Source organism: Diceros bicornis, unplaced genomic scaffold (genome assembly GCF_020826845.1).
Source record: "Diceros bicornis minor isolate mBicDic1 unplaced genomic scaffold, mDicBic1.mat.cur scaffold_124_ctg1, whole genome shotgun sequence".
Lineage (NCBI taxonomy): Eukaryota > Metazoa > Chordata > Mammalia > Perissodactyla > Rhinocerotidae > Diceros > Diceros bicornis.
In genome coordinates, this window is record NW_026691044.1 from 136,163 (window position 1) to 159,957 (window position 23,795).

At 42.1% G+C, this 23,795-nt stretch overlaps 1 protein-coding gene and 1 long non-coding RNA gene across 2 annotated transcripts in view; one reads left to right on the top strand and one right to left on the bottom strand.

The window, feature by feature from the left end:
• The window catches only part of LOC131402533 (uncharacterized), a 31,197-nt gene extending 10,683 nt beyond the window's left edge, over positions 1 to 20,514 (bottom strand). The window contains exon 1 of the long non-coding RNA XR_009218749.1: positions 20,423 to 20,514. This is a non-coding gene — a long non-coding RNA (uncharacterized LOC131402533). The remainder of the gene's footprint in view (positions 1 to 20,422) is intronic.
• LOC131402525 (5'-3' exoribonuclease 2-like) overlaps positions 1 to 23,795 on the top strand; it is a 231,669-nt gene that overhangs the window by 111,535 nt on the left and 96,339 nt on the right. The gene's annotated exons all lie outside the window — the stretch shown is intronic.

Sequence of the window (23,795 nt, forward strand, 5' to 3'; positions counted from 1 at the left end):
TCATCCTTGTATCCCTAAGCTCTCTAATGCTTCAGTGCCTGACACTAGTAGATTTCTATAACAAATGTTTGTTGAATGAATGAGTGAATGATTCTGGCTCTTGAGGGGGCTCCAATCACATACTGCCAGGCGGTAAAACAGCTCTGAAAGCTACAACTCTCTCTACCTGGGTGGTGAAGCCTATTGCAGCCTAGTATCATGTATTTATACCTGCTCAGCACTGTGCTGCGTGCAGGGAGGGTCGCAGTAACTGAAGTCATTGAGGACATGCCCTTAGGTTTGCAACCCAGGGAATCATTCCTCGCCTGCCTCAATCCTTTAACTGCTGCTGGTTATGGCTTTTCTAGAAATCACTCGACCTCAGAGCTTTTCTGTCCAATACACCCAGTGTAAAATATCTCCAAATTTCCAAGAAGCTTCCATCCAGAGGGATATAGACCAAGAGGTTAGGAATGGTATGGATGCCTATCCAACTGGATGGAAATATATCCACCAATGAAGAATCCAGGAATTTTTGTCCTGAGTGTGACCCCATTTTTTTCTAAAACAGACAAATTAAATTCATGGAAGCTGGAGTGAATAGAGAGGCATAAAAAATAAAAACAGCAGACTATCTCACCCAAAATTCCTTAAATATGTTCATAGCACCTATCCTGTAACTTACAGGAGACCTGCACAATGAAGTGTTCTGTTAAGTTACATTGTTGGAGTTAATTGATAGTACACACTAACCTCTCACTCAAACTGTATTATTAAAATTATACTATCTTATTTTGGTAAAATGGAGAAACTGCAATCATTTTTGTTAACTCTAGTTCACCAAGGCATTTTTTTTTCTTTCTCTCCCTCTCTCATCTGAACTTTAAAAACAAACTGACAGGGACCTACACTGCTGATGGGAGTGCAAACTAGTGCAGCCACTATGGAAAACAATACAGAGATTCCTCAAAAAATCAAGGATAGAACTACCATACGATCCAGCTATTCCACTGCTGGGTATTTATCCAAAGAACGTGAAAACACCAATGCGTAAAGATACATGCACCCCTCTGTTCATTGCAGCGTTATTCACAATAGCCAAGACTTGGAAGCAACCTAAGTGCCCATCAAGGGACGAATGGATAAAGAAGATGTGGTATATATACACAATGGAATACTACTCAGCCATAAGAAACAATGAAATCCAGCCATTTGTGACAACATGGATGGACATTGAGGGTATTATGCAAAGTGAAATAAATCAGAGGGATAAGGTCAAATACCGTATGATCTCACTCATTAAATAGTAGTAATAACAACAACAAACAAACACATAGAGACAGAGAATGGGTTGGTGGTTACCAGAGGGGAAGGGGGGAGGGAGGAGGGCAAAAGGGATAATTAGGCACGTGTGTGGTGATGGATTGTAATTAGTATTTGGGTGGTGAACATGAGAACTTGATGTAATCCATGCAGAAATAGAAGTATAATGATGTACACCTGAAATTTATACAATGTTATAAGCCAGTGTTACCGCAATAAACAAAAAATAAAATCAAAAAAAAAAAGTGGCAATAAATTAACCATCCCCTCCTCCAAACTCCCAGACACATGTCATCATTATATAATGATGAGAAGCAGAACTCCCCAACCCTGGAATGAGGAAGAGCTACTTTTCCATTTCCCAGAAGCCTCCAGGAGACGAGAATTTGGGAATGGGAGCTGACGGGGTACACCTTCACACTCACTAGGGTAACAATAATCGAAAAAGGTAACAACAAGGTTGGTGAGGATGTGGAGAAATCAGAACCCTCGTATCCTGCTGGTGGGAATGGAAAATGGTGCAGTCACTGTGGAGAACAGTCTGGCAGTTCCTCAAAATGCTAAACATAGAGTTACCACAGGACCTAGCAATTTCACTCCTAGGTATCTACCCAAGAGAAATGAACACACACATCCACAAAGAAACTTGTACGTGAATGTCCATCCATAGCAGCATTATTCATAACAGACCAAAAGTGGAAACCACTCAAATGTCCATCAACTGATAAATGAATAAAGAAAATGTGGTGTGTATATATATATATATACACACAATGGAATATTATTCACCAATTAAAAAAATGAAGTGCTGACACATGCTACAACATGGATGAACCTTGACTTTAGGCTAAATGAAAGAAGCCAGTCACAAAGGACCACACAGTGTATGACTCCATTTATATAAAATGTCCAGAATAGGCAAATATATAGAGAGAAAATAGATTAGTGGTTGTCAGGGGCTGGGAGGATGAGAAGGGTTGGGAGTGATGGCTAAGGAATGCGGGGTTTCTTTTTGGAGTGATGAAAATGTTCTAAAACTGATTGTGGTGATAATTGCCTAACTCTGTGAATGACTAACTGTATACATTAAATGGGTGGATTGTAGGGTATGTGCATTATACTCAACAAAACTGTTAAAAAAATTGACAGGTGAAATTCCTATCCCCGGGGGTGGCAAATGATGTTAAGGCCCCAGGAGATCAAGAGTTGGCTATGGCTGCCTAGTGAAAATCTGTGCTCAAGAAGACTCTTCTTGGAAATCCAATCGAAGAAAAACTGACTCAGACTCTCAGGGCTTGAGGTCGTTTACTGAATCACTGAACTTTAGCCATAGAAATCACACAGCCCTTTTATAGAGATCTCTTGGTCTTTAAGAACCGAAGTCCACTTCCTGCTTCCCCAAGAATTCATATGAAAGATCCACAACAAAGAGCCTCTCAATTTCGCTACCCCAGGAAGGACAGATACTTTCGTCTGTGTCTAGAAAGAATCTCTGCCATATTCAAGCCCCAAGTGTAATCTAATAAACTCCTTCTCGCCATGGAAATGTCAAATATTTAATAAGAACATCCAGCAAATCTCTTTGAAGTGTCCAAGGATTCAACAGACAGGACTTGATGGAATGAACAAAGGAACATAGCCATGTAAACATTTTACGGATGTTCCAGGAGAAAACAAGACAGGCAGGGACTCCAGCTGCTCACAAAATCCATCCCCTCTTTCTCCCTGGGCTCACAGCTGGACTATATCTCCCAGCTCCTTGCAGTCAGGGATGGCCGTGTGACTGAGTCCTAGTCGGTGGGATGGGAGTAGAGGTGATGCCTACCACTTCCTGCTGGCCCAGAGACCCTCTTGGGTGTGGTCCTCCATGCTCTTCCTTCCTCGGGCTGACTGGACACAGGTGTAGGATGAGACACTAGAGGGACGGCAGAGCCACGTGATGTGAGAAACCTAGCCTCTGATTGACAGAAGAAAGGCAGGTCCCCTTGCCATCCATCTGAGCACCTGTCCAAGACTGTCATATGGATAAGAAGGAAACTTCCATTGGATTCAGCAATCACACCTTGGGTGATTTTGCTATTTGTTATAGCAGCTTAGCCTATCATAACTAATACATTAATTTTAAGAGCAACATCAAAAGAGCTCAATTTATGGTATGTGAATCCCAAGACACAATTTTAGACTTCATAGGATTCCACCAGCGAGATCATATAGCTCCTCCCCACAAGAACCATTAGTAATTTGATACAATTACGTTATACTTTTTCCCCCTTGATTTCCAATTTCCTGCACTGAAAATGGTGAGATTATAGGTGATTTTAATCCTCATTGTATTTTCATGCATTTTCTAAATTGTTTACAATAATCACAACACCTCTGCAACTAAAACCTTATTAAAATACAACAGAGCTCAAGAACAGACAAACAGATCAATGAAATAGAACAGACAGACCAGTGCCAACCACGGTATACAGGACCCCGAGACATGATAATGATTACATCACCAAGAGTAGCAAAAAATGAACTTATTTTAATAAAAGTATCAGAAAAATTGACTTCTTATATGGAAAAAAATAAAATTAGTTTGCAACTTCCCACAAATTACAAAAACAAATTCCAAACGAGTTCAAGACCCAAACTTGGAAAACAAAATCTTAAAACTGAAGGCAGGGCTTTTTGGCAGTTTCATTAACATCTCCCCAGTGTCTAGAACAGCGTCTGGCATATGGCAAATGCACGAGTAAATGTCTGTTGAATGAATAACCAAAAGAGTAAGACAATAACTCCATAACATCAGTGAAGGAAAGAATTCCTTAAACAAGGACCCAAAAGCACAAACCACAGATAAGAGATGATAACTTGACTACATCCAAGTTAACTATTTTGTGGCAAAGGGATTACAAACAAAATTTTAAAACTACAGAACAAGGGAAGATATTTATAAAACACATGATAAAATATTATTAATAGCCAGAACATACAAAAACTTCTTTTTCGCTTCACATTTTATCTCCAGCTTAGTAGAGAGAGAGAACATAACATCTCGGTCAGGATGCAGACATTAGCTAGAGTCTGACCACCTGGTTTTGAATTTCTGGCTCCACTACTTTCCAGCTGTGTGACTTGGAGTATGTTACTTAACCTCTCTGTGCTTCAGTTTCCATAGCTGTAAAGGATGAAGTTCTCAATAAAGAGTATTACCACAACTGTGAGGATAAAATGAGTGAATACATACGAGAACTTAGTATAATAGTTGGCACATAGAAATCACTCAGTCAATGTTAGCTATTATTATGACAGTCCTGCCTTACTTTTTTTCGTATAACTTATTGCTAGCTAAAATTGTATTATTTATTTGTTTGTCTTCCTCTAACTAGAACATAAGATCCATAAAACAGTGTTTTCCTTTGTATTCTTAGCACCTAAAACGGTGTCTGACATATAAAAGGTCCTCAATAAATATTTTTTGGAGGAATGAGAAATCAATAAAAAAAATCAATAAGAAAAAGACAAAAAACTGACAGAAGGACGGGCTGAGGATATGAATTAGCGCGTCACAACAGAGGAAACCCTAACAGCCAAAAAAGTTAGGAAAAGACGCTGTACCTCACCAGCAGCAAGGAAAATTAAAATAAAACCACCTAAGATTCAACTTTTTATCCACTGATCTGCCAAACACTTTCAAGTCTGATAATATTGGAAGAATGTGAGGAATGCTCATATACTGCTGGTGACATGTAAACTGATACAACCACTCTGGAGAACAATGTGGCACTGCCGCCGCCGCCACCATCACAGCAGCTACACTTCAGCGTGCTTACTGTAAGTCGGGCACTGTCTAAGCACCTTACAGATTTCAACCTGGGGCACTGTCTCAACAACTTTGTGAGGTAAGTCCTATTACTACTGCTATTCCCATTTTACAGCAGAGGAAACTGAAATATAAGGAGGTTGAGTACCTTGCTGAAAGTCACATGGCTAACAATGCAGAGCCAGGACCCGAATCCAGCCACTCTGGCTCCAGAATCCACGTAATGACTACGCTATATTGCCTCTCGCTTGTGCGTTTCCACTGGCTGAACATCTTTTTAGATACTTATTGGCAATATTTAGGTCTTCATTCTATTCACGATCTTTGAATATTTCTTATTAGCCTATTTGTGTTTTAATGATTGTAACAGATCTTTGGTACTGTGTGTGTGTGTGTGTGTGTGTGTGTGTGTGTGTGTGTGTGTGTGTGTGTGTGTTCTGTTTGGGATACCAAATCACTTCCCTAGAAGGAATGGCACTACAAGGGAGAAATAAATGAGGAGGTTTTGGTGCAGTTTATGAAAAACAGTAAAGGTGACCCAAAGGTGCACGGCAGTGCCCTGCTGACGGAAGAGAATTCACAGCCAAAGCTATGGGAAGTCAGCCAAGGCAGAGTCAGACTCTCCGGATGCACTGGCCACAAGTCCCTCCTCAGGCTGGACCCGGGGCGCCCATCTTACATGAGCGCATCACGTAGCCACTCAGCTCAGCAATGGATTTCACCTGCAGTTCAGGTGCTTGAAGAAGTCACATGAGTGAGTCTGGTTTTGTCAGCGGCTCATCTATCCCTTCTTCATCCTTTTTCTCCCCAAGTGTAATGCACAATCCAGAGCCAACCTTCCAGCTGTCATCATCTGGCTTCCTCCTGACCTGATCGAAAGTAAGATTTCAGTGGCTTCATGGGTTTGGTAGCTGCACCCCTTTCTCAGCACGCTCCTTCTCCTCTTGGGACTGACGTAGAAAATACCAGAGGTTCTTCAAAGCCACACCACCTCCGGCCAAAGCAGTAAGTCACGGACAAGCCCTTGGAAGGCTCAGAGTCAAAGCTGCCCCCAAAGATTATGGCCAGTGAGGGGCAGAGATCATTACAAACGGCAGCCAAGGGGGCAGGTGGCTGCAGCTACTGAGGCTGAAGCGCTGGGTAGAGGTCACGGTGGGACCAGCCAACAATTTCAATATTTACATGGGTGTTGGCAGCAGAGAGTGGCTGGCTCTGGGCAGTGGCTTCAATCAGCCCGGGATTCAATCCAGGCCTCGCTGGAGTAGAAGAACGTGGATGATGCCCTTTGCCAGCTTCTGGTCTACAGTTTGTTAACCAATCCTCCTTTTTCAGTTATTGGGTTGTTTCCAAGCTTTCAGTCCTTTCAACTCTTGCCATAATCTAAATGTGGGAAAATGTATCCTACCTCATTAGCCTTCTCTTTCCACAATTATTTCATTATTACCAATTTTCACGCCTACTTCCCATAAAACCCAATTCTGATAAGAGTTAATATTAAATTTTAATAAAACTTGATCAATACTCATTGGCCAGAAACTAGTCTAGTGTGAATTTTAGTTTGTGAAGTAAGACCTGTCATTGCAGATAGCCCAAGATCAGAATAAAAGAGGAAATATTTAAAAGGCAAAACAAAATTTGTTAATATATCTTCAAGATCATTACATATAATTGAAAGACTAAATGTAAATTGTTCAGCTATTCAACAAACACATTTCCTAAAGGCTTAATTCTTTGCCTCTTAGGTAAAATTGTTCTGAAAGACGAAATAATGAACAAGAAGAAAAATTAAATTTTTAAAAAAGGCTTGAGAGAGTTGGCAGAGTATATCCTTTAAGATACTCCAAATCAGTGAAAAATTACCCTATTTCCTACAGCCTTTTCTCACCCATGCTCACAAATGTTTTCCTGATAAAATAAGAGACATACAGTAGCTCCTACTCATATGTTTTTTCTCATTTCTAGGTCTTTCAGAGTTTACTAAAGGCAGATAGTTAACAAGTCAAAAACAAATCATTTTTCTGGCTGAGATTCATTTCAATATTGTATTAGCAATTCAGTATTGGATTTATCATTGTATTTAATAATATTAATATGTGTCAGTAAAGTTAACAATTTGATGTACTTTTCAAATTATATTCCTATTTCTGAATTCCCTTGCATATCAAATTTTCCGTTTTCACTTCTCTTTTCTATATCCCGATGCTGATCATGGACCTAGTCAATTCTTTCATTAAAGGAATGTTCCATATTTAGATGAAATCCTTGTAGTTACAGCACGTGGCAAAATATGCTCTTCTCACCCAGAAAAATCTGGTGAAGAAGTAAGGGCTGAGATCTCATGGTGTGGAAGGAAATCTGCCATCTCAGGCAGTTACATCTGGGAGGAGGGGCAATGAGGCTACAACAGCAATAAGGTAATCAAGCGTCAATTCCTAGTCAGGACAGAGCTGTGGCGGATGCGAGTTAAGAGACTCCGGGAGACTGATGGCTCAGAAGGAGTAGAAAAAAGAATAGAGAAAACGTGATAGCTCGATCCAAGGGAGAAGGGCTGAGAGATGAGTCTGTGACATGTGACCAAGAGCAAAGGCCAGAAGCGAGACAGAGAGAAAACAGGATTGCAATGGACGTAGTCAAGGGTCAGGGGCCAAGGTGAGGCTGTGCAGGGGCACCTGTCACCGGGAATCACCAAGGTGAACTGGACTTCTCACACAGAAGGATACGACTCCCAAATCCAGAAGGGAGCTAAAGGTCATGGTCCACTTTGGGGTGCTAGAGGAAAGAGACAAGGACATTTTTTAAAAGCTCAGAAACACCCTAGAGCTCAGAGAAATTGTCTAAAAGGAAAGGAACAAGTGGTGGTGCCGAGAAAGAACGGCTTCAATCTGGGACAAGCCAGGAGAGGAGGCAGGACTGGGGTCTCTTTTTTTTGCCAAAATTTCTCTTTTCCCCTTACCCTTGGGCTGTGATAGCAGAAAGTTAATGCGAGGAGCCCACTGGGGCCTGATGGGCGCCTAGGGCACAAGGTCTATGGTCCCACTATCCCTGAGGGTAGGGACCGGGCCCAGGATAAGGTGTATACTTGCTAAATCATAAGACTTGGAGAGCCAAACTCTTCAATTTCCCGATGAAGATACTCACATCCAGAGAAGTGAACTGACTATTCCAAAATCAAACTGAGAGTCAGTGTCAGAAGTTTCTTGATTCCTGGTTTAATACCCATTTCGACACACCACACTGCCTCCCTAAAACTGGTTAGCTAAGAAAGATTTTAAAATATTCATTAAAAAATATTCTGGAGAAGTAATATATATACAAGGATATTAATTTCAGCACAAAACATTGGAAACAGCCTTAGGATCCATTAACAGGCACAGATTAAATGAATAGCAGCACATCCATTCAATGACATGACATACAGCCTTTAACAAACGAGGTTGGTCCACGTGTTCTGATACATATAATGATTTCCAAAATACACTGTAAAGTGAAAAATGCAGGTACAGCAATGGTGTGGCATGCTACCGTGTGCACTGAACGCATGTGCAGGCACATGCATGCCCGTGTACGCGCACACTTATCCTTGTATACGTCTGGAACACCAGCAGAAGGACACGGCAAGAACTAGCAACAGTAGCTGCTTATGGGAAGCGAAACTCAGTGCTGGAGAATGAGACTTGTCACTGGATGCCCTCTGGTGCCTTTTGAATTTTGTACCGTATGCTCCTACTACCTACTTGAAAAATAATAATTAAAAAAATACTGCTGTCTACAAAGACAAAGCTAACATACAGGTGTTATATTAGTCAGCGTACAGGTCAAACTGTGTGGGGTAGAGGCTCAATAACAGCAGCATCGAAACACAGGAGCTCACTTCTTTCCCTCCGGCTGTCAGCTCCCCGCGTGGGAGTTCTGCTGGAAAAAGACAGGCCAGCCTCCCTCTGCCTTGTTCTCGGCCATCCCTAGGGTGTCTGCTGGCTTTACCTGGTCCCAGGTGACTTCCCCTGACATGCACATCCCGGCAGTGGGAGGGAAGAGAAAGACACTCAAGTGCCAAGAAAAAACGGTGTTGCTTCGGAAGGAGGGGTCCAACAATAGGGCGCTAAATAGATGATGGTGCCATACACGGAGCCGCACACTGGACTAGCCAGCCATCTCACAGGACTCAGGGGAAGGCTGTGCAATGCCCCGGAAGGTCTTCCTGGTATATCAAATGACAAACAGGAATTTCCAGGACAATAGAAGTAGTATATTTGCATTTTTATAAATATATATGAATAGAAAAAGGTATATATGAATATACCAAGGCATTGTCTTTTTGCTTGATGATACATTCTAATGTTCTATATTAAAAAAAATGATGTGCTTTTGCAAAAAGAACTTATTTTTTTATTTTTGATTTATTTTTCTCTTTTGGGGGGAGGGGAAGAGGAGGCAAGACAGAGAAGTACAAGAATTTTTTTAAAAACTTCATTTGGAAAAACAAAAAGAACGCTGCTTCCACTAGTTCCTTCTTTGGTTTCTTTAAAATGTTAATAAATACCCAAAGGGTAGTGAAGAACAAGTATCCTTCCACTCCAAAAAAAAAAAAAACACACAAATGAAGAAACTATGGGAAATTATCCTATTAACTGAGTCGTCATCTTTCTCTGGGAAAGTGCTATATGAACTTGAACACTGAGAGAACAAGCCGTGGGAATAAAGGAGCCCATATTTCGCGCGCGTGTGTGTGTGTGTGTGTGTTTCAGCCAGTAACAGAAGCACCAACGTGCTAACAAAACAGAAACTGTAAAGTTAAAATCCCAACTCAGTTTGAGACCCCCAGCGAGTGACTGTGTGCTGGGTTTTCTCCTGTGGCTGGGAGAAAGCACTTCTGGCCTCAAGCGCTAAATAGCTGGGCTGTCGAGCTGGGTACCAGCATGCTAAGTGGATTCCTCCAGCAGCACTCTCATCCAGAGATGCACAATACCAGATTCCTGCACCCATTCTGGGAAACTGACTCTGCGGACACCTGAACCATGGCAGTGCTCGGGGGCTGGGAGGCACCAGGGAAAGGATGCTGATATGTATGAGGCTACAGTGGGGCAGCTATAGAACTTGAACCAGAAAGGAGATGAGACAGCCATGAAAGAAATGTAAAAGAAAAAAATCTTATTGCAAATTATATTGATGCTATCATTAGAAGTCCTTTAAGAAACCTAAAGAGAAACTCAAAAGGGTTCTCTATAATCAAATTGCAATATTTTTTTAAACAAGGGAATATATGGATTTATTTACTTTTTTTATGTATATCAAAAAATAGGATGATTAAGCAAGGAAGAGTCAGAGACTGGGGAAAACATATTTCTTAAAAAATATGGCCATTCTATTATTTCAGGGCTGCTGAGCCTAACAGAATACCAGGCCTCCTCTGAATTTCATAGTACGTAGCAAGTCAATTTTGGGTCATCCCATCCATTTTAAATGTATGAAAGAACCATATAAGACATACAAGGGGGACAGAAGGAAAAATATTTTGGAATATATAAATGTTTATTAATATCAGCAGCAATATCAAACTTAAAATTTCTTAAATATGTAAATGCCAATTCCCACTGTATTTCTTTTTTTTAAATTGAGATATAATTGACATATAACATTATATCAGTTTCAGGTATACAACATAATTACTTGATATATGTATATACTGCTAAATGATCACCACAATAAGTCTAGTTAACATCCATCACCACACAGTTACAAATTTTTTTTCCTGTGATGAGAACGTCTAAAATCTATTCTCTTAGCAACTTTCAAATACGCAACACAATATTATTAACTATAGTCACCATGCTGTACAGTACATCCCCAGGACTTATTTATTTTATAACTGATTTATTTACTTTTAAATTCATTGACATTTAGTGTTCCCATTACACTGGTGAATTTTGGCTGCAGAGGCACTCGAGTTGGTAATGTATGACATACGGGGAGATAAGCTTGAAACATTACCAAACTAATTACTCTTTATTTATTTACGGTCCATGAGACCACGCAGATTAGTGCAAAGGTAAGAGTTTAGAGTCAGACAGCGAAAGGCCCAAGACCTAAGTCTGTATCTGAGATGCAGCCCCGGCAAGTTATTTCAACTTGGATAAGCCTCAGTCTCCTTCAAAAAATTAGCTATTATTTTACAGAACTGAGAGCCCAGAAATAAACCCACACATCTATCGACAGCTAGTTTTTGACAATGGAGGCAAGAACATACAACAGAGAAAGGAAAGGGTGGCCAATAAATGATGTTGGGAAAACTGGACAGCCACAAGCAAAAGAATGAAAGTAGACTATTATCTTATTCCATACCCAAAAATTAACTCAAAATAGATTAAAGACTTGAATGTAAGACCTGAAACCATAAAACGCCTAGAAGAAAACATAGGCAGTACATTCTTTGACATCTGTCTTAGCAGTATCTTTTTGAATACCATGTCTCCTCAAGCAAGGGAAACAAAAGAAAAAATAAACAAATGGGACTACATTAGACTAAAAAGCTTCCGCACAGCAAAGGAAACCATCAACAAAATGAACAGACAACCTACCAAGTGGGAGAAGATATTGGCAGATCATACATCCAATAAGGAGTTAACATTCAAAATATACAAGGGACTCATACAACTCAACAACAAAAAAACAAACAACCCGATTAAAAAATGGGCAGAGGATATGAACAGACATTTTTCCAAAGAAGATATACAGATGGCCAACAGGCACATGAAAAGAAGTTCAACAACACTAATTATTAGGGAAATGCAAATCAAAACCACAATGAGATATCACCTAATGCCCATCAAAATGGCTATTATTAAAAAGATGACAAGAAATAACAAGAGTTGGAGACGATGTGGAGAAAAGGGAACCCTCACACACTGCTGATGGAGTGCAAACTGGTGCAGATACTACGGAAAACAGTATGGAGATTCCTCAAAACAATAAAAATAGACCTATCATATGATCCAGCTATTCCACTTCTGGGTATTTATCCAAAGAAGAGGAAAACACTAATTCGAAAAGATATTTGCACCCCTATGTTCATTGCTGCATTATTCACAATAGCAAAGTCTTGGAAACAACCTAAGGGCCCATCAACAGATGAACGGATAAAGAAGATGTGGTACATACATACAATGGAATACTACTCAGCCATAAAAAAGATGAAATCTTGCCATTTGGGACAACGTGGTTGGACCTTGAGGGTATTATGCCAAGTGAAATAAGTCAGACAGAGAAAGCCAAATGCCGTATGATTTCACTCCTATGTGGAAGATAAAACACCAACAACAAACACACAGATACAGAGAACAGACTGGTGGTTACCAGAGTGGAAGGGGTTGGGGGACGGCAAAAGGCGTACATGGGCACATGTATACGGTGGGATGGCAGCTAGACTTTTGGTGGTGAACACGATGTAGTCTATACAGAAGTTGAAATACAATGATGTACACCTGAAATTTATATAATGTTATAAACCAATGTGACCTCAATAAAAAATAAATTAAAAACAAAATAATAAATAAATAAACCTGAATAAGCCTCAGTCTCCTTCAGAAAATTAACTATTATTTTACCATGTTGGGTCCTATACAGCATAGAACACAACTAAGAATTCTACAACCCAATCCTTTCAATGAGAATTGGAAAAAAAAAAAAAACATCTTTCACATATTCCTAATGCACATAGGGGAAAATTTTTTAAATTAGAAGTTAATTTGTCAATGGAGATTAAGAACCACTAGAATCCTGGTGGCCCAGGTTCGGATCCCGGGTGCGCACCGACGCACTGCTTCTCCAGCCATGCTGAGGCCGCGTCCCACATACAGCAACTAGAAGGATGTGCAACTATGACATACAACTATCTACTGGGGCTTTGGGGGGAAAATAAATAAATAAATAAAATTAACAAAAAAAAAACAACACTGGAATCCATTCAACAAATCTTTATTAAGCTACCAACTGTGCAATGTACCAGATATTGCAAGGATTGGAGGCTGCAAATGTGGTCTCTGCTCTCACAGTCTACCTGTGAGCAAACAGGTAGGCACACGTCCATCTTCTGCAGGCGTGTTTGGAGATGCCAGCCTTGTTCACTATCTTTCTCTGAAAACTATTTTGATCACAGACCTCAGTAAAGGTGTGACCCTAAGTGGCCATGTTGTACCCCACGACAATCCCCTCTTTCCACCTTCCCACCTTCTGCCCCAGCTGACTGGACCCAAGCCTTGCTGGCCAGAAACCAGCAGACGGTGAGATCCTGTCTGGAAAATCCAAACTAAGAAACAGAAACTAAGAAACTGACAGAAGGCGGGAGCAAGGGAGGGAAGGCTAGAGAGACAGACAGACCTTATGCTTCTCACCTTCTGGTCCCCAATGCTAATAAAGCTCATTCACACTTTATTTTGTGATAAGCTACTGTATGTTTAAAATAAAACCCTCCTTTATTGGAACCAGTTTGTAGAAGATGTTACACACGCACATTAAACAACAGACACAAAGAACTCTGTTACCTACTTACCAGCCACGTGACCCTGGACAAGCCACTTATCTCTATGAGCCACAGCTTCCTTCGCAGTAAACAAAGGTCTGCCTGAGAAGACAACTGGGGAGATGGGGGGGCGGGGTGACTGGTGGAAAGGTGCCAGGTGAAGGATACGTTCAGTAAGGGCTACGGGCCTTTGACCGGGGTTATCACCCTGGGTTATAATGACCACGGGAGGCCTCATGAAAGAAAAGGCCCTCGGAGCTGGACCTTGAATTTGGAGAAGAGGTGGAGGTGGGCCGATGAAGAGACCACTCTCAGAGGGAGAAAGGACTCCCAAGAACGTTGCAGGCAGCTGAGGCCTACGGAGGGCACGGACTGTAATAAATCCTTTTAGTGACCAGTGATGTCTGACATTGAATCTGAAGTTGTTTTCTGCCCTATGCGATGATCAAAGAGATGAAAGACAGCTAACTGTATTCCACCCAGGGCCAAATGTCTAAGGAGAAATGCTAAAGGACCCAACGTGTTAGGAAATAGTGATGGGGGAGCTGGTGGCAGGACCACGAAAACCTCAGCTCCCAAGACACCCCATCAATACGTATGAGCTTGGGCCACTGTGTTTAGATATTGAAGAGAGTGATCCCAGGAGGTCAAGGATGTGGAAACCCTTGGGTTATAGAAAGATGGGAAGAAAATCCTACAAGCTGCTAGACTACAAACAAGTCAAAACAAAGAAAAAGAAGATGGTTACCTATAAAAGAAAGAGAAGCAGATTGGCAGAGAAACATCATCTGTACCACTAAATGCTAGAAGAAATAAAACAGTGTTTATGGAGTTTGAAGGAAAATAACTGTTATCAGAGAATTACACGCACACCCAGACTATGGTTTATGCATGAGGCCAAAAGAAAGGCGCTTCAGACATAAAAAAATTCAGAAAAAATATCATCTGCATGCGCTAATAAAAATATTAAATGAGGGGCTGGCCCAGTGGCATTGTGGTTGAGTGCGGTGCACTCCGCTTCAGCAGCCTGGGGTTCATAGGTATGGACCCCGGGCACAGACCTACACCACTCATCAAGCCATGCTGTGGTGGCATCCCACATACAAAATAGAGGAAAACTGGCACAGATGTTAGCTCAGGGCCAATCTTCCTCACCAGGAAAAAAAAAAATTAAATGAGAAAGTACCCAAAGAAGAAAAGCAGAGGGTGTAATTTATACGGAATAGTGGTAATCAATAAAAACAGTAAAGTGTCAGAAAAGTAAAGTCTAAGACGTTTTTGATACTATGGATGTCAATATAATGTAATAGTTAAGAAAAAAAAGTTTTAACAAGGGCAAAAATAAAGAAGCCACATGGAATTAAAATTCCAGATTATTTCAACAAAACCTATGAAATGTAAAGGAAGGAGAAGTCAAAACATCCAACACATTTTGTCTTGTTTGGTAGTAGAATATTTTGGACAATGGTTAATTTTTGACATTGATAGAGAAATACAGAGAAAAGCACCCTTGTTCAAAATTTTTAAATAGTTCCCAGAAGAAGAAAAGAAGGATACAGAGCCTCCAAACTACTAAAGAAAAAAAAAAGGAAAAATGAAAACTTGACATATTCTGCAAATCACAAGGAAAGAATAAGGAAATACTTTGAGTACCACGAAAGCTTATAAAATTCAAAGGCAGGATATGATCTGTGCTGTCCAATATAATAGCCACTACCCACCCTGGGCTACTTAAATTTAAATTAATTAAAATTAAACAGGGCCAGCCCGGTGGCTTAGCGGTTAAGTGCGCGCTCCGCTACAGGCAGCCGGGTTCGGATCCCAGGCGCGCACTGACGCACTGCTTCTCTGGCCATGCTGAGGCCGCGTCCCACATACAGCAACTAGCAGGATGTGCAACTATGACATACAACTATCTATTGGGGCTTTGGGGGAAAAAAAAAGGAGGTGGATTGGCAATAGATGTTAGCTCAGAGACGGTCTTCCTCAGCAAAAAGAGGAGGATTAGCACGGATGTTAGCTCAGGGCTGATCTCCCTCACAAAAAAAATAAATAAATAAAAATTAAATTAAATTTAATTTAATTTAATTTAATTTAAAATCCAGTTCCTTAGTCACACTAGCCACATTTCAAGGGTCTATCGACCTCCATATTGGACATTTCCATCATGGCAAAAACTTCTAGCAGACAAAACTAATAGTCAGTGAAAAATATAAGATAACAAATGAGTCCATGTTAAGTATGATCCTATTTATGTTAGATATACACTTCTATATATATATATATATAAATGTGACCAGATTAAACTGTCAATGGTGGTTTCTCTAAGAAATAAGATGACCAGGGGGTTCTCACTCTCTATACACTTTATTGCTTACATTTTTAATAAGCATATTTTATTCTTATAATGAGTAAAAGTCATTGACATATTTTCAAATGGAATAACAAACCAATCAACCAACCTCCTTCTTGAACTTGGTACAGAACTTGGTTCCAGTCCCTGAACTAACCAAGTAACTGACTTCAACTTGTATATATTTTACTGTGTACACTTGTATTAATCAACAATTTCAAGATGGCACTGTCTGTGTCCCGTACTTAGAAATTTTCTATAGTTTCGCCAAGCTCTGGAAAAAGTTTGTTCCGGGCCCCAGGGCGATATCACCATTTCAGATGAAAGTCTGAGCAGACATTTGATAATTTCAAACTGTATTTCTTGAATTGAGAAGGTTGCTTGGGCAGAAGCTGTGAACACACCATTCCATTTAGATTTATATAGTTGATAGATCAAACTTCAGAAAGGGCAGCTTTGAATTATCCCTTAAATTTTCCATGACAAGAAAAATCTATTGAGAGTTATGGCAATTTTTTGCATCTCCCCACCGATTCCACACAGTTGATTAAGAAGTTCCCACAGGGGCCGGCCCTGTGGCTTGGCAGTTGAGTGCGCGTGCTCCGCTGCTGGCGACCCAGGTTCAGATCCCGGGTGCGCACCGACGCACCGCTTGTCCGGTCATGCTGAAGCTGCGTCCCACATACAGCAACTAGAAGGATGTGCAGCTATGACATACAACTATCTACTGGGGCTTTGGGGGAAAAAAATAAAATAAATAAAATTAAAAAAAAAAAAGTTCCCACAGCCAATCTCAACAATACACAGATCAAGTCAGAAGCAACAACATACCGCACAGAGAATAACTTCACTTTTTTTTCCTAAATTGGGGGTGAGAGAAGAGAGGTTATGTTCTTTGTTAACAGAATTCCAAAGTTTTAATTTTGCCATATACCAGATCTTTAATTTTTCTAAGAAAAAAAAATTATATTAAAAATATCTACTGAAACTACTTCATATCTACCCCAGGGAATAACTTAGTGATTTATCTGCCAAAAAAAGCATATTCATATATGCTTATTTTATCCCCTATATAAATATTCTTGGTGGCTGCCTCCTATTCCACCATAGTGAATATGGAAGATAAAAGCTCTCAGAGGAAAGGAGATGAACAACATCAATTTGTCTAGGAAACACGCATTCTGAAAGTCAGTGTTGGTAAAGCAAGGAGAGAGATTTGATTTTGTTGCCAACTTGAACACTAATTTTATTTGGGGCCAGCTGTGTGACCCTGTTTCCAACACTGGACAATAACTATGCTTAATGTGCGATGATAGGCTGAGTAAGAGATGATGACCACTACCCATGTACTGCACAAAGGGAAAAGGTGCATATCAATGGGGCAAGGATAAGAAGATAGTTAAAATTAATTTTTATCTACGTAGAAAGTCTTTGCTAAGAAAATAACAGTATAAACAAGATTATCTTAGAACTTTTAATTAGCTTGAAAGTTTTCAAGATCCTTCAAGCTTTTTACAAAGACCTACTTACTTCTCCCAAATGTAAATCAAGTGTTAAAGCAAGTTATTTAAAGAATCTTTCTGGGTAATCCTCTATTACTCTAGCTCTAATTGCTGCGTATTGTTTGAAGATAATAAAACTACACTGCTTTGAATATAGTTTCACTCAGTAAAATGGACACTCCTTCTCCTCCCTCATGTTTTTTGGAATTATGAAATTTTTGTAGTGGTATGCCACTTGTCAACCAAAAAGCTAGACAAAGAGCACATTTTCCATGAAAAATGAGATATAAAGATAGCAAGATGCAAGTATTCTATCATACTTAAGCCATTGCTTTTAATTAAACATAAAAGCCACTGCTTTTAATTGAACATAAATATTTCATTCATGGTTTTTCAGCATTATCCACAAAATGAAATACTCTTCTTAGCCCATAAAGAAAATTCTATGAAAATGAAAGAAAAACCTACACAGTAATAGTCACATTTTGGGGCAAAATCATCTAATTGGGTATTTTGTTTTTATCTGAGGCCGTAGTTTTAACTTCATATGTCTAAAATAACTAGTAAATACATTATACTCAATTACGGGGATAAATTAATTCCTTCAGGCCACAAGGGTACTATTTAGTAAATTATTGCTTTATGCACTGACCAATACCTAGTGGCTTCAAAGCGATAATTCACCTTTAAAAGGTAAAGTGTTCACCTACTCATTCCTCCAAAGGCTCATTATTTGTCAATTCGTTTAAATTGGTGGAGACGAAGAGGCCAAGCATAGAAAAGAGGAGTCTGTCAAATTTTAACATTTACAAACTTGAGCTATTTAAGAAAAAAAAAATCTAGGTTTCTACTGAGCCATACTATCAGTACACGAGCCAAATGAAACACAATTACCCCCAAATTTGGCGCACATCATCTAAATCCAAATCCAAAAAAGTAGTCCCACAAGCGCAGCAACTTGGATTTTGACTAATCTCCTTACATTTTAACAGACTACAATAAATCCATTATATCCACCTCTTCCCACTAGGAGCTGTTATCATGTTTCTGCTCTTGGTTATAACATTTCAGTCCCCTGCGCGTCTCTAAATGTTGAGTAACTGTGCTAACATATAATTAACGTGCTGATGCACAAAACTGAAGGCCTCTGAAGAGCGCATGGAGATGCCTTTGGGTGCTAATCTGGGAAGTTCACACAGCCCACGGGCTCCTGGGGACAGGCCCGGATCAATGGACCCAGAGATGAGTAATTCTTTGTACCATAGACATTCTTGACTGTGTAAGCAAAGAAGTACTAATGAAATCTTCAAAAGAACGAAGAACGATCAACAGAAATTACAGTGGAGAAGAGAAAAGTCCAGGGTCTCGTCAGAAAGATAATGGACAGATGCTGAAATTATCTGGGTAATCCATCATATTTGCATCTGGGTCCATTTCTGGCACTGGTGCTATTGTTTCAAAAACATATCTATATTTAGCTACCTATCACAGGCAAATTTCTATCACTGCATAAACAGAACTTAGGCTCAGATTTCTGTAGAATCTCCTTTCCTCCGTTTTCAAAAAATATTCTAGACTTGAATTATAACATTCGGTACTTGAAGCTGCCACTAAAGTACGTATTCACTGCAAAAATAAAAAAAGCAGTTCGCAAATGCGAGATACATTTAGTCAGCTTTTTTCTTGATCTCTTTTAATATTTTATAACACGTTAAGGCTCAGTAAAAGTTCCTTTCTTAGACAAAGCTTCAAACAGATGTTAGAATGCAAACGCTTTACACTTTAAATCATCAATCACTTAAAGAATTCTCTCCATGAACTGAATAAATAAGCCATCTGCGACTAAGGCCTCCCTATCATGTGTTTAAGCTGACCCACTTCATCAGTCACCATGGTTTGCAAAATCTCACCTCTAAGGGGCAGCATTAAGTGCTCCGTGCCAGCGCATAGTTAGAATCCAACAGGGCGAAAGGATAATGTAAAGACCTCTCTTTATTTAACATGACCCCCCTGCCTCTAAGAACAGAACTTCAATACCACCCTTAACCGGAAGCAATCTTTTCTCCAACAGGAGGGCAAATCAAGTCTGCGAGGGAGAAAGGGAGCCGGTGAATGGAGTCAGAAACCCCATCAGGTGTTAAAACGCACGGTGTATCTGGCTTTGGAGACCGAACACCAGTTTTGCAAGCAGGATCTGGACAGGTCTGCGGGAACTGCCCCCACGACAGAGCCTAAAGCAGCGGATCGGACCTGCCCTAGAAGGCTCTGCAGTCACCTCGGCGGTGGCAATCCTGCGCAGCCCCGGGAGCGGCCGGCCCGGGACCCCCTGGGCGCCCCCTGCCTGGCTGGCGCGGAGCAGGGTGGGGGCCGCGGCCCGGGAAGCACAACTTTCCGCAGGTCCCCGCCAGCAGCGCCGAAACGAGCGGGGACAGATACCAAGCCACTCCCCACCATAGGCTCTTCTTTTTTCTGGTGGCGGCGGCGGCTGGGGGAGGGGTGGGAGGGTCTGGAGGAACTTAAGGAGAGGATGACAAGGAGCAGAGAGAAGGACGACTTGCCACCACCGCGGCCGCCACAAAGGGAAGGGCGACGCGCCCCCGCTCGGTCCCACTGAGTCACACGCCGGCCAGGGCAGCGCGGCGCACCCGCGGGCTGGGCGGGCGGGCGGCGGGGATGGGCGAGGGCCAGCCGGCCGCGCGGCAGGTGACAGCGGCGTCGCCTGTCCCCGCACCTCCCCGCCCACCCCGGGGCCTCGCTGCGCCGCGCCGCTCCACCCGGGAGCTGCGCGACCCGGACCTCCCCACGGTCTCGGGGCCGGACGAACCCCACGCGGGGCTGCCCGCCCGCGCCCCCGAACCCCGCGCCCGAGCGGAGCCCGAGATGCGCGCGGTCCCCGCAGCCCCGTCGCGCCCCGTGGCGCCCGCGCGCCGCGCGCCTACCCCTTGGCGTGCTCCGTCTCCTCCTCATTGTCCCCGTCTATCCCGCACGTGTCCTGGTCGTCCAGCTCCAGGCTCTGCTGGCTGGCCGCAGACTCGCTGTCCCCGCCATCGCGGCGGCGCGGACCCGGAGGCGGCGCTCGGCCCGGGCGTGGGGCCGGCGAGGCGGCGGCGGCGGCGCGAGCAGCTCCCTCTAGAGCCGCCCGCCGTCTCCTCCGAGCCCGGAGCCCGGGGCGCCGCGCCCGCCCGCCCCGCCCGGCCTGGGCCCGCCCACCGCGATCGGGGCGGGGGCGGGGGCGGGGAGGCGGCCGCGCATCCCCGATCGCCCGGGGGTGGGGGCGCGGGTGGCAGTGGGGGGTGGTCTCGAGCCGCGGCCGGGCGCAGGAGCCGAGCTCCAGACCCCGCAGCCTGCACGCGCCTCACCCTTGGGCTCGGCTCTGAATGCAGCAACGTGCACACTCCAAATCCGAGTCTTCATTTTGGGAACACAGGCCACGCGATTTTACATCCTTAATGTTAGGAAGCGCTTTTACCCAGTGGAGGGATTTTTTTTACTCAGGAGTAGGCGTGCCAATGATTTCCAGAAGCTTCCCACACACACACATATGTACACTTTTTAAAAATTCCATTTCACGTGTCTATATCTATCTTTCCAATACACTATAAAATCAAAGTCAAAACAGAGTGCTTCCAACCTTTCCACCTCCCCGTTCCAAAGATGCTGGAGCTGCCCCAGTTTTCGATGGACACCGCACGCAGTCGGCTCAGACCAGAACAATCATCTTGAGGGAAATGGGGGCGTTGTCCATGATTCAGGGGGATTTGACAGTGTCAGGTAGGCCACTCTGGCTTCCGCAAGTCAAAGTCATGACCTAGACCTCAAGCAACGGAGTGGCTTTGTGGGCTGAAATCCCGTGTCTCCAGGTGAACGGAGGAGGGGCAGGAGGCACTCCATGGATTGCCCAATAAAAGGCAGGGAAGTTCAGACTCATTTGCTCTTGCAGCCTGCACACAGCAGCGCTTCCTTTGCTGTCCTGTAATGGGTGGTGTTCAAAGGTCCCGCCAGGCCCCGGGAAGGTTTTACAAAGGCAGTGGAAAGTTACCAGAAACTGTTCAATGAGGAAAGTGAGACTTGAAAAAGCTGGCTGAAATTGTTGGTGTGGGTCCTATTTTTGCAGGAGGTGTTGGGAGCATTTTGCGGCTTTTTTTTTCCCATAAGGGAAAAAATGCAACAAGACAGAAGTATCTAAAGACAAAAATTGCAGAGCGATTTCAAAGTTCACCAGCCTTCTGTCACTGACTGATGTTGAGCCAGCTAAGTTTCTGTAAGAAGGGCAAAGTGGGGCCAAAACACAAAGGAAATACAAAACTTTCACAATCACAACTATTTCTGAGGCAGAAAGTCCCACGTGGCCTCTGGCTTCAAACTTTAGGATAAAGGTGGATAGAGATGAGTGAGTTTCCTGCAGCTCATCCCTATGAACATGAGGAGTTGGATAACTAACCTGACCAGGAGTAAGTCTATCAGATCAGTCACTATAACCAATTGGAAGAGTTCTCCAAAAGAGTTTTAAAAAACAAAGCAAAGGAAACTCAGCAGACATATATTTATTTGAATGTTTGAGAAGCTTTGACTAAGACCATCTGAAAAAAGAATAAGAAAAATAATTCTGGAGAAATAGAATGAGGGCATCAAAAACCAGCTAAACACTAGAAAACGATGACAAACAGGGAACATCTGTTCCCCAGAATGGAAAGAAGTTGCCAAGACGTCTGTTCAAGACTAGAGTGAGGTGTTATATAACACCAATGTTTGTCATTATTAATCATTGGAAGGTGGACAAAGTTTGCCAATGACCCTGGAGACTCCTAAATCCTATTGTCATGTATAGAAACTCGCTTTGTTTCTAAAAATGTTTGCTTTTTTCCCCTGGTTTAATCCCAGAGTTTGTGGAATTGGAACAAAGTGGTACCTTCTAGAATCTCAGATCTAAGATTTATTTGGGGGAAGAGAGTAGTGTAGAAGGACTACAGTGTTCAAAGAGGCCCTTGGGAATTTCCTATGTTGTCTGACTCATCTCCTATTACAGATGTAAGACCATAGTTGTATAATTGGTCTTGTTTGATTTAAACTATTATAACTTTTTTGCTTTTTTAAAAATTATGGTAAAGTACGCATAAGACAAAATTTACCATCTTAACCATTTCTAAGTGTACAGTTCACTAGTGTTAAGTATATTCACGTTGTTGTGCAAGCAATCTCCAGAGCTTTTTTTATCTTGCAAAACTGAAACTATACCCATTAAACACTCACTCTTCAGTCTCCCCTCTTCCCAACCCCTGGCAGCCGCCATTCTACCTTCTGTCTTTATGAATTGGACTCTTCTAGGAACTTCATGTACATGGAATCAGACAGCCTTTTTGTGACTGGCTTATTTCACTTATCAATAGTTTGTTTGTTTGTTTTTCCCTTTCCTGCACTTTAAATTCCCACTGTTATGTTTTAAATTTGCCAATAAAGAGGGAGCCCACAAAACCCTAGACCTCCACCCTCCACTCCAATAAAAGCAGAACCCCAGGCCCATGTACTCTCTGTCTCTACCTGCAGCTTTGCTGTGTGGCCCCAGGTGTGCTGTGTAATTTCCAGGTCCTGCAAGTAATCAACCTTTATCTTTTCAAAGTTTCCTGATGGTTATGTCACAGACTAGGTGCCTTGAGAAACTCAAAGGTGGGTTTGGAAGCAATTAACTGTTTTTCCAATTTGTTTCTTTTCCTTTTGTGTGTTAAGATGTAACCACCAGCCATCCTGAAACTGACCAAATGAGGCATTCAAGGGAGATGTAACCACCAGCCACCCTGAAACTGACCAAGCCTGACTACAAGAGCTAGGCCCATGACCTTTGCCTTATTTTTAATACAAAGATCTCTCCAGGAGGAGCTTAGGCCTCATTATGTGGAAGCATGTTCTCCAACTGAGCCTGTGCAAGCGAATCCCCGTCTCTCCCTTTTGGATATTCGTTCTCCAACCAAGTAAAAGTTCCTGCTTTCCTTTGTTTGGGGACGCCATGACTTCGGAAATGATTCCTCACGGCCTCCTATTTGCTGCAAATACACTTTACTTTGTGAGACAACTTCCACTGGTGTAGAGTCTTATTTAACTCACCAGGAGGTGAACCCACTTGGTTTGGTATCAGTTATTGCTGAAGGGCGTCTTGTAATCATAATAAAAACGACAAGGGCCTGTCCACCCACAACATGGGTTATCAATAGGCTGAGACTGGCACAAAACAATACTGTATAATAATATAATTAATAACAGTAATAATTATATTTATAATTATTATATCAATAATTAAATTGTGTATATGTTAATATA